Source organism: Heteronotia binoei, chromosome 1, assembly GCF_032191835.1.
Source record: "Heteronotia binoei isolate CCM8104 ecotype False Entrance Well chromosome 1, APGP_CSIRO_Hbin_v1, whole genome shotgun sequence".
NCBI lineage: Eukaryota > Metazoa > Chordata > Lepidosauria > Squamata > Gekkonidae > Heteronotia > Heteronotia binoei.
The window spans coordinates 65,109,354-65,127,088 of record NC_083223.1 but is presented as its reverse complement, the minus strand read 5'-3'; positions in this window follow the sequence as shown (position 1 = coordinate 65,127,088).

Below are 17,735 nucleotides of genomic sequence, written 5' to 3'. Positions count from 1 at the left end.
TGCTGCGTCACAAAGACAGTTGCACTGTCAAGAAGAGCTCTATTGCTGACTGGAAAATGGACATGGCTTTTGGACCCTGCTAACCTTCTGTGCAAATTGTAATGTGCCAGGCAACAATGGCTAATAAACTTTTGGAAACATTTTGTCATTTGTAGTACTATCCTTTGATGATTCTAAGTGCCATCTATGTTATCTAACATATTAAACACATTTCAGCAATAGGAGCTGTCACTACAGAAGAGCATTCAAGCCCATGCATATTATCAGACTATTATCAGATAAGTATAAGACAATTTCTTTTTGATGTTAAAGGGACTTACCCTTCATGAACCCAGCTTAAACAAAGACCAATAGTTATAGAGAAGGGTTCACAATTACATCAGTAGTCAAAGCAGCTAACAGACTTTTCAGGGAGCTGGCTTCTTCATCAGCCAAAGAGGAAGGGACCTAACCTGAGATATTTGTTTCTTCAAAAGGATCAGATGGACAAGTATATAAACTTTTTATACCTGTATTTATGTAGGAGTGCTACCAGTCCTCTGGATTTCCCCCCTAATAACATCAGCTAGGGCTGCCAAGTCTGGGTTGGGATTGGGAAATACCTGGAGATTTGGGGGTGGATTTGAGTAGGCAAGATTTGGGAAGGGAACTAAATGCCATGAAATTGCTCCAAAATACTCATTTACTTCAGAAGAACTGATCTCTTATAGTCTGGAAATCAGGGAGAAGCTCTTACCTTAGTCTCTCCACCTCCCCCACTGATTGCAACATGCTTGTTCTGCCTTCCACAAAGAGATAGTGTCAGCAACACCTTTACTTCTCTATTATGCGGGCATGTTGCCACGTCTATCATTAGGGGAAATTACCATGTAATTTGCCTTTGCCTCTACCCACCTTCTAGTGCTTTACCACAGCATAAGGGGGCACACATTTATGCATGTTCATAAGTGTCTCCTCCCTTTCAATGGATATAAAGGCTTGCTTATAGGTAGGGCTCTTTTTTTTTTTTTGAGCAAGAATGCACAAGAATGCAGTTCCGGCTGGCTGGATGTCAAGGGGGTGTGGCCTAATATGCAAATAAGTTCTTGCTGGGCTTTTTCTACAAAAAAAGCCCTGCTTATAGGCAATATAATGGAAATGAAAAAGAAGACAGTTCAAAATTCAACATTTCACTTTTATTAAATACAGATAAAAGAATGGGAGGAAGGGGGGGGGAAGCAATTTTAAGTGCCATGCAAGGAATGAATTGATTAAGGTATTTAAGTGGCAAAATACCCAATTGGAACTGGGCCAAACATAGTCTTCATGTTATAAAAGAAGCTTGACAATGCCTCCCCAGTGTGTGGATGCACAAAGAGTGTGCCCCCCCCAAATGGAATCCCTTAGGGTTTGTCCTAGGGTTGCCAGTTCCCCCAGGGCTTGTTCTAGGGTTCCCAGGTCCCTTAGGGCTTGTCCTAGGTTTGCCAAATCCAGGTTGGGAAACTCTTGGAAATTTGGGGGTGAAGCCTGGAGAGAACAGGAACTTTAGTGGAGTTCAATGCCATAGAGACCACCTCCAAAGCCTCTATTTTCTTCAGGGGACTGATGTATGTAGTCTGGAGATAAACTGCAGTTCCAGGAGATCTCCAGTCCCACCTGGAGGCTGGCATCCCCAGCTTGTCCACATGCTCATCTTACTCCTGATTTTCTTGGCAATCAATGCACAAGCATTGGAATTGGTTTGGAAATTGATCTTCTGAGGATCTTCTCCCTTTGCATTTTCACAGTTGTTGAGCCAGTTTATTTTCTTCTAAACATGCCTTCCATAATGAGGATTTTTATAGGGAGAGTGCTGTCACCAGTGGTGTCATTGATGGTGTCACAGCACACACTCCTTTTTAAAAAGGTACTAAAAATATTGATATATCACTAGAGCACTGCAACACCAGGCTCAGAAGGTTCTATGAATTTCCAGCTTACATTTTGAAAAAAAAAGAGTAAGACTCTAGTGCCTTCCCTCAGAGATATATGCTTTTTTCCTTATTTATTTTCCTTATTATTATTTATTACATTTAATGAATTGCCCTATCATGGCTAGCGCCAGGCTCAGGGCTATGTACAACAGTAACTATATATATATATATATAATCAATTACATTAAAAATTAAAAACCCTGATGGCATCTTTAAAGTGCTCTTATTTAGTTATTACATCACATCAGGGGTGGGCGAATCCCCCCAAAAGGGGATGGGGAGGAAAAAGTGCCAGCACGGCAACCATTGCTGTCCTTATGAAAAGGCTTGGCGGAACATCTCTGCCTTACAGGCCCTGTGAAACCGTAAAAGATCCTGCAGGGCCCTGATGTCTTCTGGCAGAGCGTTCCACCAAGTTGGGGCCAGGACTGAGAAAGCCCTGGCCCTTGTTGAGGACAGCTGGACCTTTTTCAGACCAGGGATCACCAGCAGATTTCAACTACTGAAGCACAATCCCCTTCCAGGGACATAGTGGAGGAGGCAGACCCATAGATACATCGGTCCTAGACCACTCAAGGTCTTAAAGGTCATAACCAAAACCTTGAATCTAACCCAGTACACAACCAGCAACCAGTGTAGCTGGTGCAGCACAGGTGGAATATATGCCATCTGTTCTTGTCAGGACTCTCGCTGCCACATTCTGGACCCGTTGGAGCTTCTGGATCACACTCAAGGGTAGGCCAGCATACAGCAAGTTACAGTAGTCTAGTCTGGAGGTGACCGTTGCACGGATTACCATGGCTAGGTCCGAGCAAGATAGGAGGGGAGCTAGCTGACGAGCTTGACAAAGATGAAAAAATGCCACCTTGGCAATATGTGTGACCTGGGCCTTCATTGAAAGTGAAGCGTCCAGTGTCACTCCTAAGCTCTTGACGGTGGGTGCTGGTGTTAGTAGCACCCCATCAAGAGTCGGCAAACTACGCTCCAACTCCAACCCTGCTCCCCCCAACCATAGAACCTCCATCTTTAATGGGTTCAGCTTTAATCTGCTCTTTCTTAGCCAGCCCACCACAGCTTCCAAACCCTCAACCAGAGTTGGTGGGACCGCAGCCGACCGGTCATCCAACAGCAAATATAGCTGGGTGTCATCTGCGTATTTTAAATAGAAGCTGGGAATTCAGAGAATCTATATGAACATTTTAGTACTTTTAAAATAAAAAAAGTGAAATCACTCATCTATGGAGCACGGAGGTGGAGAGTGGTTTGACCATGACAGTCCAATCAATGAAAAGTGGGGTGGACAGAAAAAAGAAAACTGACGGAAATGTAATGCACAAGGGAAAAGCGAAACTCAAAATCAGCTTCCAGGAAAAAAAGAGGATAAAAGTGGTCTCATAGGAATTGGAACAAACCTGGGGAAGAAACAAAAAACCCTAATTGAATACTAAAGGCACAAAAATGCATGGAAAAACCAGGGGATCAGCCCAAAGCAGTATGGGGACATAACATATATTTTTAAAAAAATATGGAAAAGCCCTTAGATTAAAGGTAAGGACAGGAAGGAGCACTAAAATAGAGAGAAAGATGTAGGTGCTGAGGGAGAAAAAATAAGGGCAAGCAGAGATAGAATATCATTACAGCAAAGGTGTAGAACAAATGAAACATGAGAGTTGTTACATTATTCTAATTTAACTGGAATTTATTTTAACTATTATTGGAAGTTGCCTTGATCCATGAGGAAAAGAGGGACAATATTTTAATGAATAAATATTGGTAGCAAAGGAAGAGGAATGAACATCAGGAGGCTTTGGCTACAGTTGTTGAAAGGTATGAGAGGTACAAGAGATGTGCCCTGAGCAGCAAAGGACACTTCTCTGATGAAGAAATGGAGGAGAGTGAAGTGTCAGTGGGACCAGGCCTAACACGAGGTTATGATTTTTGTAAAATAACTAACTAAATAAATAATGGTGAAAAAGCATGGAGAGGAGTCAGCCAAAAAGGCATGGAGAGAGGAAGTTGTTCAAAACCAGATTGTTCAGTATGATGCAGATAAGATGCAGAGAGAGAGACAGAGACAGACAGACAGAAAAAGCAGATGTGGCATTGGATTACTAACTCCAGTGTAGGAAATTTCTGAAGTTTTAGGGGTAATGACAAAGTACCACTTCTGTGCTATAACCACCCAGACTTTGGAGAAGCTTGGGTTAGGAGGAGTTGAATTTGGCACCCAGGATTAGTGCGGCCTCTACTGCGGTGGCTATTGGATACTTTGGCCCAGAAATTCACTGGGTGGGCTGATGGCGGACTTTAGCCTATCGCTCTTATGTGTGTCTGCTTGTTTTCCCTTAATTGAAAAGGGTTTTCCCAGTGGCAGTGCCTTGCATTCATTTTCGCCCCAGTTGGGCAGTTGAATGGTTGGTTGGGATTTTAACTGTGTTTTCTTTTAGGTGCTGTGGTTCATCAGGAGAGGGAAAGAATCCTCATCTGTGGTCACAGCATGATTTTCTGGGTGGTCCATCAAGCCAGACAGATGCTGGTTGGTTCCCAGCTGGGCCTCAGTGAGTGGGCCATGGTGGTGTGGCAGGGTCACTGGGGTCTTTAGTGGCCTGGGCTCCTGCCACTGCTGTTCAAGGGGAGGAAGGGTCCTCTGCCTTACATCTTGGTCATTCACTTTGGAAGGGGAATGATCTTGGTTTGGTGAAAGGGAAGGCCCTTTCACTACAGGCCCAGGAGGACATGCAGGTGGCCTGGAGTACTTATTCTGTGGTCCACAATGCTGCCTCACAGAGTATGGCAGGTGGCTTGGAACCCTGCTGGGATTGAGAGAGCCAGATGAAAGTTGAACAGGGCACTTCAGAAGGCCCTGTAAGGTGGCTTAGGAGTTTACCTGCCACATCTGGATATATGGGCCAAATTTGATGATCTATATAAAGAGGATGCCCCACGGCACAGAGTGGTAAAGCTGCAGTACTGCAGTTCGAACTCTCTGCATACGACCTGAGTTCGATCCTGGCAGAAGCTGGGTTCAGGTAGCCGGCTCAAGATTGACTCAGCCTTCCATCCTTCTGAGGTCGGTAAAACGAGTACCCAGAGTGCTGGGGAAAAAGTGTAGATGACTGGGGACGGCAATGGCAAACCACCCTGTAAAAAAGTCTGCCGTGAAAGCATCATAATGCAACGTCACCCCATAGTCGCAAACGACCGGTGCTTGCACAGGGGACTACCTTTACCTTTTTTATAGAGAAAATGGCATTCAGGGTAACTGGGTCTTTACAAATTGGTGGCAAGGGCTATGGTTGGCACTGGGTTGTTCAGTGGGTGCAAGTGCCTAAGCAGAGGCTTGGCCTTGGCGATGGCAGGAGAGAGTTGGGGGAAATGAAATGAAAAGTGAGCACCTGTGCCACAGCCTCATTTGGGGTGCAAGTGGTCCATCAGGATTGGCTAGTGGGCTGTACGGCTGGTGTCTGTGAATGAAGACTATGCAGGGACCTCTCTCCTTGAATGAATCCTTCCTTCAAGCTGTATGGTTTGGGGAGCTTGGAGCTTCAAAAGGGGAAGGTTGATTAATGCCTGGTCATGCCAGGGATAGGATATCTCATCCTAAACAGGGCAAGGAAGGGTTCTGGGTTGTACCCTTGGCTTGACTTGTCTTGTTAAGATTGCCCTTACTGTTTCACTTGTGTTTAAATAAAGTGGCCCTTAACAGCCCAATCCAGACATAAGTGGTGGCCGGCCATGCCATAACTGCCATGCCGCTGATGACTTCCTGAGGATTTCGGCATGCTGGAGAATGGGGAGGGGAGAGGTGTAGTTTGCTGTGAGGGAGATGGTTGCCATGGCAATGCCGCTGGCATAGGGCAAGGGAGGCCTGCCATGTGCATGGAACACCTCCCCCGGGAGCCACAGAACTCAGAGTGCAAGTGCATCAGCCACAAAACTCAGACTCCACTTCATCAGCCCCCCTTTATGCACAACAGCCCTGTGGGGTCGGATAGGCCGTCAGCCCAGGCAGGCTGAGGGGTGGCACCCCCCTCCCCTGTCCAGCCACGTGGGGGCAGCATGGCAGCTCATAGCCCAATACCCCCCCCCCCAATAACCAAGCCTGCCCACCCTCCCAGGCATTTCCTTGGAGAGGCCACTGGCAGAGTGTGTGTGTGTGGGGGGGCTGCCCAGGGAACATGCAGCAGATGCCAAGCAGGAGATACAACAGAGAGCACAGCTCAGACTTTATTTTTCCGAAACAGAGTGCAACAGTCTCCCTGGTGCCCACTGGGCAGTCTCGTCATGGGCAGTCTCACTGCTCCATTCAGAGCGGCGCGCAGAAACAGCTGAGGGAGTGGGGGGCAGTGGAGTGATACACGCGGAAGCCTCTGTGTTGGAGTCCCACCTGCAAAACGGAGACAGAGATCAAGAGCACCTGCAGGGGCGGCAGCTGGAAGAACAGGCTGCATTTCAGCTGGGCGCTCTCTTAAAGGGACAGTCTCTGACCCACCTCCCCGCAACAGGGCAGCTGCCACACATACACCCCGTGCCCTGACAGGGGTTGGGAACGTGGCAGAGGGCATACCAAGGGAAGGGAGTAGGAGGCAGCACAAGGGAGCGGGGTCAGCAAATGCCCCCTGCCTGAGCCCACTGCCTGGTTCAAGTGCCAGAGATGCTCGCACACCAAGTGGCCGAGAGCAAGGGGAGGGGGAGGATGGGGGGGCACAGTGGAACTTACCCAGCCATGGGTGACAGTCCTTGCTCACATGCAGAGCCTTCGCGAGCGCAGAACCTGTGGAGACTTGGAAACAAGAGCAGTTAGCCCCAGGGGAGAGACCTTGCTCTCCCCCTCACAAGTCAAAGATACTGTCAGAGCTACCGCGCAGTGAAAAACCCATCACCAACATGCCTGCCTGTCCCTCGTTCTAAGTTAGCATGGCTGGGAGCTCACTGGCAGAGCCCCTTGCCATGCGCTCCTCTCCCGAACAACTGAGTTGCACAGGGCAGAGCAGAAGTACTTCTAGGAGGGGGGGGCATGGCGATTGGCTGCTGGGGAGAGGGCTCACCAGCCCGGGGTGCGAGGGAATTGGTGAGCCAATTACATCGCTCCCTAAGGGGTTCACGAACTCCCCTGGTGGCAGGGACAACCTTTTTTTTCGGTTTCCATGAGTGCCTATGGGATATGCCGCCATTTTCACAGGTGTAACTGTACACCTCTTGGGGAGGGCGTGTCATAGCCCAAAGTCCTTAGGGAGCTAGCTGAGCCTGGCCACGTTTCTGACTCCTCCCCCTCTTCCACCGCTGCGGTCCGCTCCACCAGACTTACGCCTCCACTCAGGTGCAGCCCTCAGGTGCTGCTGCACTCAGTTGGGGCAGCGCTTGAGCGAAGCTGCGCTCATGTAACTCCCTTCCGCTGTGGCGCCGCCACTCTTCCACTGGCGTATGTGCCACTTCCACCAACGTAGCGGTAAATCCACTCCAAAAGCACTTTCACACACACACACCCCTCCCGGATTGTGCTGTTAGTTACCCAAACACTGTGTCTGCCTCTTTATTTGAACTGGGGGGTGTGTGCAATCATTGAGTAACCCACAACTGACATTTGTTTTAAAGTAGATGTCAGGTCAGAGCTGAGCCTTCCACTCTGACTTGAGTTCCACTTCCCGCACTTCAACTTTTTTCAAAAGAAATTAACCACTAAGAATAGAACAAATGTGACTTTGAGTCTGAATGAAACAATTATTTCTGTGCAAGCTTATCTGCTATTATTATTGTTTTATTTCAAAGCAGCGTCTGAGAGTCTCTGGAGCACTAGACTTCATAAAAGTTGAAGATGTGGCCATACAATTGGACGGAAGCGGAAGAGTACAATTGATCACTGATGCTTGAAAAGTCTTCATAATGCCTTCAATTTGTGATACATGTCCTTTATTATCCACAACTGTATGCACGGAAAACTCTGCCTGCATGATTTTCCAGGCTACTGATCGGGGGGGCGGGGGGAGAGAGAGAAACTTACACAGCTACTGGTCTGCATGTGTAGGGTCCTGTGCGCACACAGATCAGAGACAAAGCCTGGAATTGCCAGTTTCCAGGTGAGGCCTAGAGATTTCCCAGAATAACAGCTGATCTCCAGACTATACAAATCAGTTTCCCTGGATAAAAGATCAACTGTAATTCCAGAATATCCCTGGTTCAATCTCCAGTATCTCCAGTTAAAAGATCTGACAGTAAGTGATGTGAAAGATCTGCCTGAGACCTTGGAGAACTGCTGTCAGCCTTAGTAGACAAGACTGATTTTGATGGACCAAGGGTCCGGTTCAGTATAAGGTAGTTTAATGTGTTCATGCTCAAGTGAAATCTCCAAGACCTCTCCTGGAGCTGGCAACTCTACACTGCCCCATATATCTAGGAATTTCCCAAGCCAGAGCTGGTTACCCTAACTGACCCACAGTTGCTACAAGAGAAATCTCCCCTCCCCCTTCCAATAGGAGTTACAAATCACCAGGCATAGCTAACACAGCATATTGGCTTCTCCTTATCCAACAAGATGCTATCAACCATTCCTGCGCTCACGTAACTCCCCTCCACTGTGGCACCGCTGCTCTTCCACTGGCGTATGTGCCACTTCCGCCAACGTAGCGGTAAGTCCACTCCCAAAGCACTTTCGCCCCCCCCCCCTCTGAATTGTGCTGTTAGTTACCCAAACACTGTGTGTGCCTCTTTATTTGAACAGGGGTGGGGTGTGCAATCATTGAAAGTTATATTAGCCATCATTTTTACATAGGTAATTAATGGAGAGAAATTATATGAGTAAATAATAGTTCTTTACCTCAAAGAAAAGCAGGCAAGGAGCCCCTTCTGAGAAGAAGCTCCAATCAATTTAACTTTTCACATGTATAGAATTTTAAAATGGTTGCCTAACAGTAGCTCATTCTTGCCATTCTTAGACATTTTTGTACTGTGTCACAACACATCTCATGTATCTAATATCTATTGATACAAGTTAGGCAGTTTATAATCTACACGAAGCCATTATGTCACTACTTTATTTTCTTGCTCCTCTCCAAGGTTACATAAGAACATAAGAGCATAAGAGAAGTCATATTGGATCAGGCCAGTGGCCCATCCAGTCCAACAGCCTGTGTCACACACAGTGGCCAAAAAAAAAGAAAGAAAAAGAAAAACAGGTGCCATCAGGAGGTCCACCAGTGGGGCCAGGATACTAGAAGCCCTCCCACTGTTGCCCCCCAATGACCAAGAATACAGAGCATCACTGCCACAGTCAGAGAGTTCCATCTATACCCTGTGGCTGCTGATGGACCTCTGCTCCCTATGTTTATCCAATCCCCTCTTGAAACCATCTTTGCTTGTAGCCGCCGCCACCTCCTGTGGCAGTGAATTCCATGTGTTAATCATCCTTTGAGTGAAGAAGTACTTCGTTTTATCTGTTCTAACTTGACTGCTCAGCAATTTCATTGAATGACCATGAGTTCTTGTATTGTGAGAAAGGGAGAAAAGTATTCCTTTCTCTACCTTCTCTATTCCATGCATAATCTTGTAAACCTCTATCATGTCACCCCTAAGTCAAGGTTTCTCCAAGCTAAGCAGTTTAATCTTTCTTCATAGGGAAAGTGTTTCAACCCTTTAACCATTCTAGTTGCCCTTTTCAGGTCTATCAACTTCCTCCCTGCACAGTATTCCTGCACTGTTCTAGCAGGTAGTACATATACAGGTCTGTAAAAAGTCTGCCATGAAAATGTCGTGATGTGACGTAACCCCAGAGTCAGAAATGACTGGTGCTTGCACAGGAGACTACCTTTACCTTTTTAACATGCATGGGAAGCTACCTCATTCCAAGTCAGACCACTAGCCCAACTAAGACTGATTTCCCACTAGCCTTACCTCTCTCTCACTCTCCTCTTCGCAGCAGGGCTTCCGTCAGATTTCACACAAACTGCCCCTAGGCTGCAACTTGCTCCGCCTTTTTTACACAGAAAGCAAGATCCTCTAAAAACCAGTTTCTGTTTGCCTCATGAAAAAGGCGAAGCTAGTTGCAGCCCCGGAGCAGATAGTGTGAAATCCAACGAAAGCCCCATGGAGAAAAGGAGCGTGAGAGCGGCATAAGGCTAGTGGGAAATCGGCCTGTCTCCTCTGACTTATAATGACTCTCTAGCAGATAAAGGTATTTGTGACCTCAGATCCTTTAACTAGATGAGAAAGGGATTAAACACGCAAGCATAGCATGTACTCTACTCTTGAGGCATAGCCTTTCCATGGGTGGTAGACTGCCATGGCTAACACAGTTCAGAGGCTCTGCTGAGATCCTGTATGGGCAGCTGCAGTCTAAGCATGAACTCAAAACATTCTTGGTTGCTTCTGAGTAACCTTCATGTGCCATGGAATTCAAAAGGTACTCCATCTACCATTTCTTGCTTAGTGCCTGAACAGCAAGCCTTGTCAATATTTCCATTATAATCAGCTTGAGCATATTCCCCCTCCCCTCCCCAAGTGATTTAACATCTGAAATTGCTGTATAAAAATAACATGTAATATATTCTTCATGCCATATATATTTGGATGAAAACCTGTCATAATAGGCATGTTCAATAACAAACTACAGGAGGTGCAAGGTTAACCGAAAGTACATTTTTACATCTTTTTTGCATTTTTGCTATATTTGTATGCAAATGTTCAATTTATATTTACTCCACTATGTAATTTCCATTCCTGTGTCAGATAATGCTGTATTTATTTCTTTTTAAACATATTTTAGGGCATTTATATTCCAAGTGCTTTCTACCAAAGACAAACCCTACACATCCATCAATTTTATATCTAAGTACAGCTAATAATTGAGGAACACCTTGCAAACATGTTGCATATTCCATTTGATATATCCCATGCTGTTTTCAGTCTGTTTGAAATGCAATCCTGAAAAGGACGAGTTTGCTTGCTGGAACTGCCAGGTTCTGATAAAGACAGTGAACTTTTTAATATATATATATATATAAAAATCCCTACAGTTATGGAATATTCTGGTTTCATTATTTTGCTTCTAATATCAAAGTAGCAGAAATCTGAATATTATCTAATGCAAGTGATGCTTGGTCCTTATTTTCTGCTTTTAGTGGGTATCTTCCAACTAAACGTTTAAAAAAATGCTAACATCATCCAGTGCAGGAGCGGAGTTCAGATTGCAACTGTACGTCAGTGATAGAAGAAGTCGAGCTTTTCCCTCATCCCCCATTTTCCTGATGCATTTGTCACTATTTCACAGGAACTGAATAGCATGGGTGATCAGCTCATGTCTGATCAATACCAAGGGATGCCAGCCTCCAGCCCCTGGAATTATAGCTCATCTCCAGATTACGGAGATCAATTTCCCTGCAGCAAATGGATCCTTTAGAGAGTGGACTTTATGGTATTATACCCCACAGAGGTCCCTGTTCTCCCCATGCTCCATCCCCAAACCTCCAGGGGTTTCCCAGCTTGTATCTGGCATCCATCCATCCCCTGTTGGTGGCCAAGAGGGACCTGGCAGTCCTACTTTCAAACATGGTAAATTTGACTGTCAAACACATTCAAGGCACAATCTGTAGTATCCCTAATCTTAGTATTTTAAGCAGGGCTTTTTTTGAGTAGGAATGCACAGGAATGCCGTTCCAGCCGGCTTGGTATCAGGGGGTATGGTCTAATATACAAATGAGTTCCTACTGGGCTTTTTCCTGTATGCAAATAGGTTCCTGCTGGGAAAAGACCTGATTTTAAGTGACTAATATTCAGAGGTCAGTCTGAATATTGGTGTGGTCTTGTTACACTATAAAAGGCAACTACAATAACAGACTCCAACAAGAACCTGCATGGGATTTCCACAGTTTCTGTTCACTTGGAGGTGCTTCCAAGCTGCACATTTATCCTGTTCAAATTAGCCTTTATTAGATTTACTGTTAGCGCCAAAGTCTAATGCTTTTTCCTAACATGAACAATAAAAAATGAACAATCCTTCTGTTGAAATGTATTTATACAGGTCAAATACAAATTATATTAATAAAGAGGAATCACACTGTGCTAATTAGCTCAGACTCCTTTCTTCTTATAAATTCCCAATGCCACATGCTCATGGTCTTGATCCAGTTACACATCCTTCATGTCATTTGAAATAAATCATTATTCATTCTTTATGGAAAGGGAATCCCACACAGCACAATCATCCAAAAGTGATTCTCTGTTAGTGTGCTCATTTCTTTATTGATCAACCTGTTAAGCTTTTTCAAGAAGTAAAGTATTTAAGTTGATAATTTAAAAGATTACTTCCCACACATTTCTACTGAAATATATCAAACGGATTTTAATACCTTGTTATTATGTGTCACAGCAACTTGTAGGTTGCATTATATCAGTAATTTAATAAAGCTCTAGGAATTCAATGAAAGAATAGTTACCTTCTGAATGTTACTCTCAATTACAGCTCTAGGTATCCATCTTACATGGCAGGTACTAATGTGTCAATTAGAATGAACAGCTCAGCTAATGCTTCTTGATTAGCAGGGGTGGCCAAACTGTGGCTTGGGAGCCACATATGGCTCTTTCACACATATTGTGTGGCTCTTGGCTGGCCTGGAGAAGGCATTTTGAGAACCAGTTTCGTGTAGTGGTTAAGTGTGTGGACTCTTATCTGGGAGAACCAGGTTTGATTCCCCACTCCTCCACTTGCACTTGCAGGAATGGCCTTGGGTCAGCCAGAGCTCTGGCAGAGGTTGTCCTTGAAAGGGCAGCTGCTGTGAGAGCCCTCTCAGCCCCATCCACCTCAGAGGGTGTCTGTTGTGGGGGGAGAAGATATATTGGAGATTGTAAGCCTCTCTGAGTCTCTGATTCAGGGAGAAGGGTGGGATATAAATCTGCAATTTTTCTTCTTCTCTTTAAATCCTTTCTTCAAGCCAAGCCAGCTGGCAGTTTGGTGAATGCATTTAAAGTTGCTTTCTTTCCAGGTCTCTCTCCTTCTTCCCTGCCCCATCTATCAGCCTTCCTTCCTTCCTTCCTTCCTTCCTTCCTTCCTTCCTTCCTTCCTTCCTTCCTTCCTTCCTTCCTTCCTTCCTTCCTTCCTTCCTTCCTTCCTCACCCCAAAGCCTCCAGAAATCACCAAATCCCCCTTCTGGGAGTCACCAAATCCCCTTCTGGGAGGAATGACTCAGGCATGTCTCCATGGACTCCTTGGAGGAAGAGTGGGATTTTTTAAATAATAATAATAATAATAATAATAATAATAATAATAATAATAATAATAATAATAATAATAATAATAATAATAATAATAATAATAATAGCTGGATCTTTGGTGATGCTAAGAATTCTCAAATATAGAGCTGGGTTTTTTTTGTTTTTTGTTTTTTTGCTTATTCTTGAAGAAAGATTTGGTCTAAAATTTCTCAAGCAGCAGCCTACCAGCTGCAGTGTTCTATAAACTGCTATTGAAATCCAGGATAGTTTCAGAAGCAGTTTGTGATGTGTAGAGGATTTTTAAAAAGAAAATCCTGCTGGTTGATCATCAAGTTGGCTGTTGGATGCTACCCTGTATCTCTTAAAGGAGCCGTTGAAAAGACAGAAGAGGTTTCCAATTGCAGATTTCTGTAAAACCTGGTTATTACTTTTATTTGCAATTTATATTTATTAGTTGTATTTATGTAACTTTATCCATCATATGTCTCTTCCTATTGGTTACTTCAGCTTGCCTGATACAGTTCCCCTTGTGTCTTAAGAAGAAAGGTGGGCTGTAAATACGGTAACTAAAACATAATTTTCTTTGTAAATTCTTAAAAATTTCCAATGTGTTCTAGATAATGCCAGAAGTGTGACTTTGTGGTGGAATAAAAGTAAGAGTACATGCAGAAGGTGCCACTTTGGACTGCTATTTGCTGAACATGAAACAGGGTCATTATATCAGTGTTATTGTCTCCTCTAGCAGACTCCAGAGCAGGAGTCTGTGCACCTGGTTCCTACAAAGTACACCTCTGTCCTGCTTACCTTAGACAGAGAGGGCAGAAGGCTGGGAAATCCTTTGCCTTGTCCATCTTGCTTTCTTCTGAGTGGTGAAGGTTATCAATGCCTCTTCTCCTGCTACCAGGGCCAGAAGCAGCAAAGAGGCAGGCAAGCTCAGGCAGCAATGAGGAGGGAGGGATAGTGGAGAGGGTGATCGAGCATAGCACTATGGATGCTGCCAATTCTTCCTCCTGTTCCTGGGGCCAGCAGCAGTGAGGAGGTGGGTGATCCCGTTGATTAGGGCTTCAAAGCCTGTGAGGTGCCTTGCCAGGGCAGAGTGCTCTAGGCTGGAACAGAACTTAGGGGCACATGTTGCTTCATACCAGATAGGGAGATCTATCACCCATGCCTAATCACAAAACCAGGAGGGGAGACACAGCAAAGTTAGGCAAGTTTTCCCCTATTGTAAATAGTTTTACTGTAGATTCCGCCTACACATACTATGTTCTAATTTTGCAGCTCTGTTTAAAGCACCAACCTAGCCTCTTTCTCAACAAGCTGGAAAGAGAGAAAATCATCTCTGCTTGCACCAGCACACAACCAACAGATCCCACCACCCCCCCCTATTATTTTCCTGTCCCCTCTGCACCAGGTGGTCCACAGTTTCTCCATAACAGGACTAAATGGTCAAATTATGCTGGAAAATTTTTTTGGCAGTGCAAAACAGCATGCCATTTTTGGGGCAAGAGAAGACAGCTTTTGTTCTCCCCATGGCTAGAAGATTTTAGAGGCGGGAACACAGCTATAGCCAATCACAGAATGGAGAGCAGTCAAACAAAACAGGGTTGCTCACAGCGCCACCACACATTGATTGAGAAGAATGATATGGAGATAGTTTGAAGCGCGGGTTACTCCCTTGCAATGTAAATTAGAGACAACAGGAACCAGAGCAGTTTGGCGCAGGACAAACCATGCATAAAAATGGAGAGAGAATTGGGGGTGGATATGAGGTTATCTCACCCTGGGAGTCGAACTGGAGCATCTTGGAAATGTAAAAATGGCCTCTGTTGAATGGCTTGCCTCTTGGAACATTCTGATTGGGTAAAGTATGAAATGAATTGGAACATAGATTGATTCCAGTTCTGATTTCCAGGATCACAGTAACATTTTGTGAATTTTAGGTTACTCCACTGATTAAGTGGCCTTGATCACTTTAGATGCAATATCATTGCCTGTCTTCAGTTTAAAGAAGCTGTGTCATGATTTCAGAATCTGTGGGATGAAAAGTGCATAAGTATATTCAAAGCAGACTGATCTGTCTACATTTCTCAAAGCATTGAGCCAAATTGATGCAGCACGCGCTGACAAGTGATGTGATGAGTCTGTAATACACATTTTCTTCTAACTGTATAGTAATTATATTTTTGTACATTTATCTAAGATACAGCATTATAGGAAATCCCAATAAAAGTGCTTTTTAAAAAGAGAGACTCTGCCAGGGTGAATGCATTTAGGATCTTTGGACTGGTTGTTTTCAGTATCAGACATCATCATAATCTAGTATGTGTTCTTGCTCATTATTATGTCAGTAGGAGATCCAGATGATTAATAACCATCACTGTTTAAGTGGGAGCATTGCAACTGATATAATGACAGCTATTTATTATATCCTCTTGCCAAGGATAGTTATCTGGGGGAGTGCACAGAGAGAAAATAGGTCACTTTGGAGCCTCAGTCTAGCATCCAGACCTGCTTATTCTCTTCCAGTTATGCATGAGGCCCTGCTTTCGTAAGGGATGTTACTAGTTTCAATTGCAAATTATAATTTTTGATGTGTGGTTTACAATATGGAAATACTGTATGTCTAAATTATTCCTCCTTCAGTAATTCTATTGGGCTCTAGCCAGTGTGGACCTTTCAGATAGGGAGTCTTGTACCCCCATTCCCTGCTGCTGCTCAACAGGACAGCAGTTGAAAAATGAAGGGGGCGATTTGATGTTGCACCATTGCATGACATCACTTCCAGTGCAAAAGCAAATGTGAAATCATCTCAATGGCACAAAACTCTAGGATTCACCCCAAACTCTATGGTTTAACTGCATTCTGTGCAGAATTTTCCAGGGGAGAGGATGGCAAGGGAAGAGGAGGATGGCAAGGGAAGAAGAGGGGAAGATAAAGCTAGATCTGCTGGTGGATAGAAGGACAGAATGAAGCAGAAAAGGAGGAGAGGCTATGGAAACTTTCAGGGAAGAAAAAAGAGGAAAGCGTGAAGCAAAAAAATGAGATACCTCCACAAATCTTTGTGGATCACTAGCTTGTTTTTACTAATTTCAAGTGCCGCTTGTTTCATTTATTGTAACATTAAGCATCAACGTAGCTAATGTGCAAGAATGGCATGGAGTTTTATAGTGGAACCACATTTTACTCCAAAATGTAACACCTAAAGACAGGAAACTGCATAATCTACAGCACAATTCTGCAAGCTTCCTTGCTGACATAGCAATTGTGCTGCTGATCTAATCAAAATCAATGGCACCCCTAAACTCTTCTGTTCAAGCACAGGACAAATACCAGTCTTATTCATACTTATTAGTAAGTATATCTTTGCATAAAGACTGTTTCATATGACAAATAATTTGTGTGACTAGTTGACTATGGTTTGGCTACAAAACTGAGGGCTTGTCAGTAACACAGAAACTACAGCTGGCTTTATGTCTTTTAAGCTCTTCTGCTTCTTAAACTGAAGGTGACTCTTAACATAATTTAATAAGCTATACAAAGATCATTATACAACCTGGCTGCTTAAGTGTGACTGAAACCTGGCAGGGGTATTAGAGGGACGAGAACTTCTGAGGTGAACTTCTGTTTTATGTAGCGGGTTGCTTTGTCTAAAATGTCCAGCTTTTGAAAATTGTCAGGATTTCTTACCACAGAGAAACAGCCTGACAGGTTTTTTGAAGTAAAAAAGAGATAAAGGAAATAGGCCTACGATGTTTCTTATGGAAGATTTAAGCTATTTTTAAGGCAAGGGGAAGTTGAAAATGGTGTAAATTTATCAAGTTACAGGACTCTGAGTGGAATAAATGTAAGCTAATTGGTCTGTCAGTTGCTTTGCACATTCTGAGAAATGATGTAAACTGAATGTGCTAATAACTGTTCTGTTTTTTACACTTCCAGGTTGGGTAAGAAAAGGACAACAAACATTTATCTCTAATGGCAAAACATGTGTATGTTTATAACATGAGCATCTCGGGAGGGAGGCACTTCATTTTCTTTATTGCTTGTAAAGTGCAATGTACAATCACTGTTTTGCTTGACTCGTAGTTTCACTTTTTTGAACCCTTTAAATTGTTCTTAACTGTATTGCAAATGTTTTGCACGTGTTCCCTTGTACTACTTTCCTGTTCCATCTCGCTTCCTCTAGCCACCATCCATCCTCCCCACTCAACAGAAAACCTTTTTAAAAAATCACTTTTTCTTAGTATTTTGAGCCTAATTTGTAATGATGATGTTTTTGGTAGGGAAGGCATGTGGCTTAATTCCCTGGTATTGCATTCTTGCTCGTTGTGCCTATACTACCAACTGGGCATATTCATGTTCATTTAGTGTTCCATTCTGAATTGGATTGCAAATAGTTGGTCCATTCTTGCATTGCTGCCCAAGAACTTTAATACAATCCAGTATGCTATGAGTCACAAAAGCAGCACAAGTTGAAATGTGGCAGATTTTGAATGATTTCATGACCTGCCTATGAGGATTGTGCGGTCAATATAATCCCAAAAATCCAATAAACTCTAACCATGCATCAGGAATGCTTTTCTG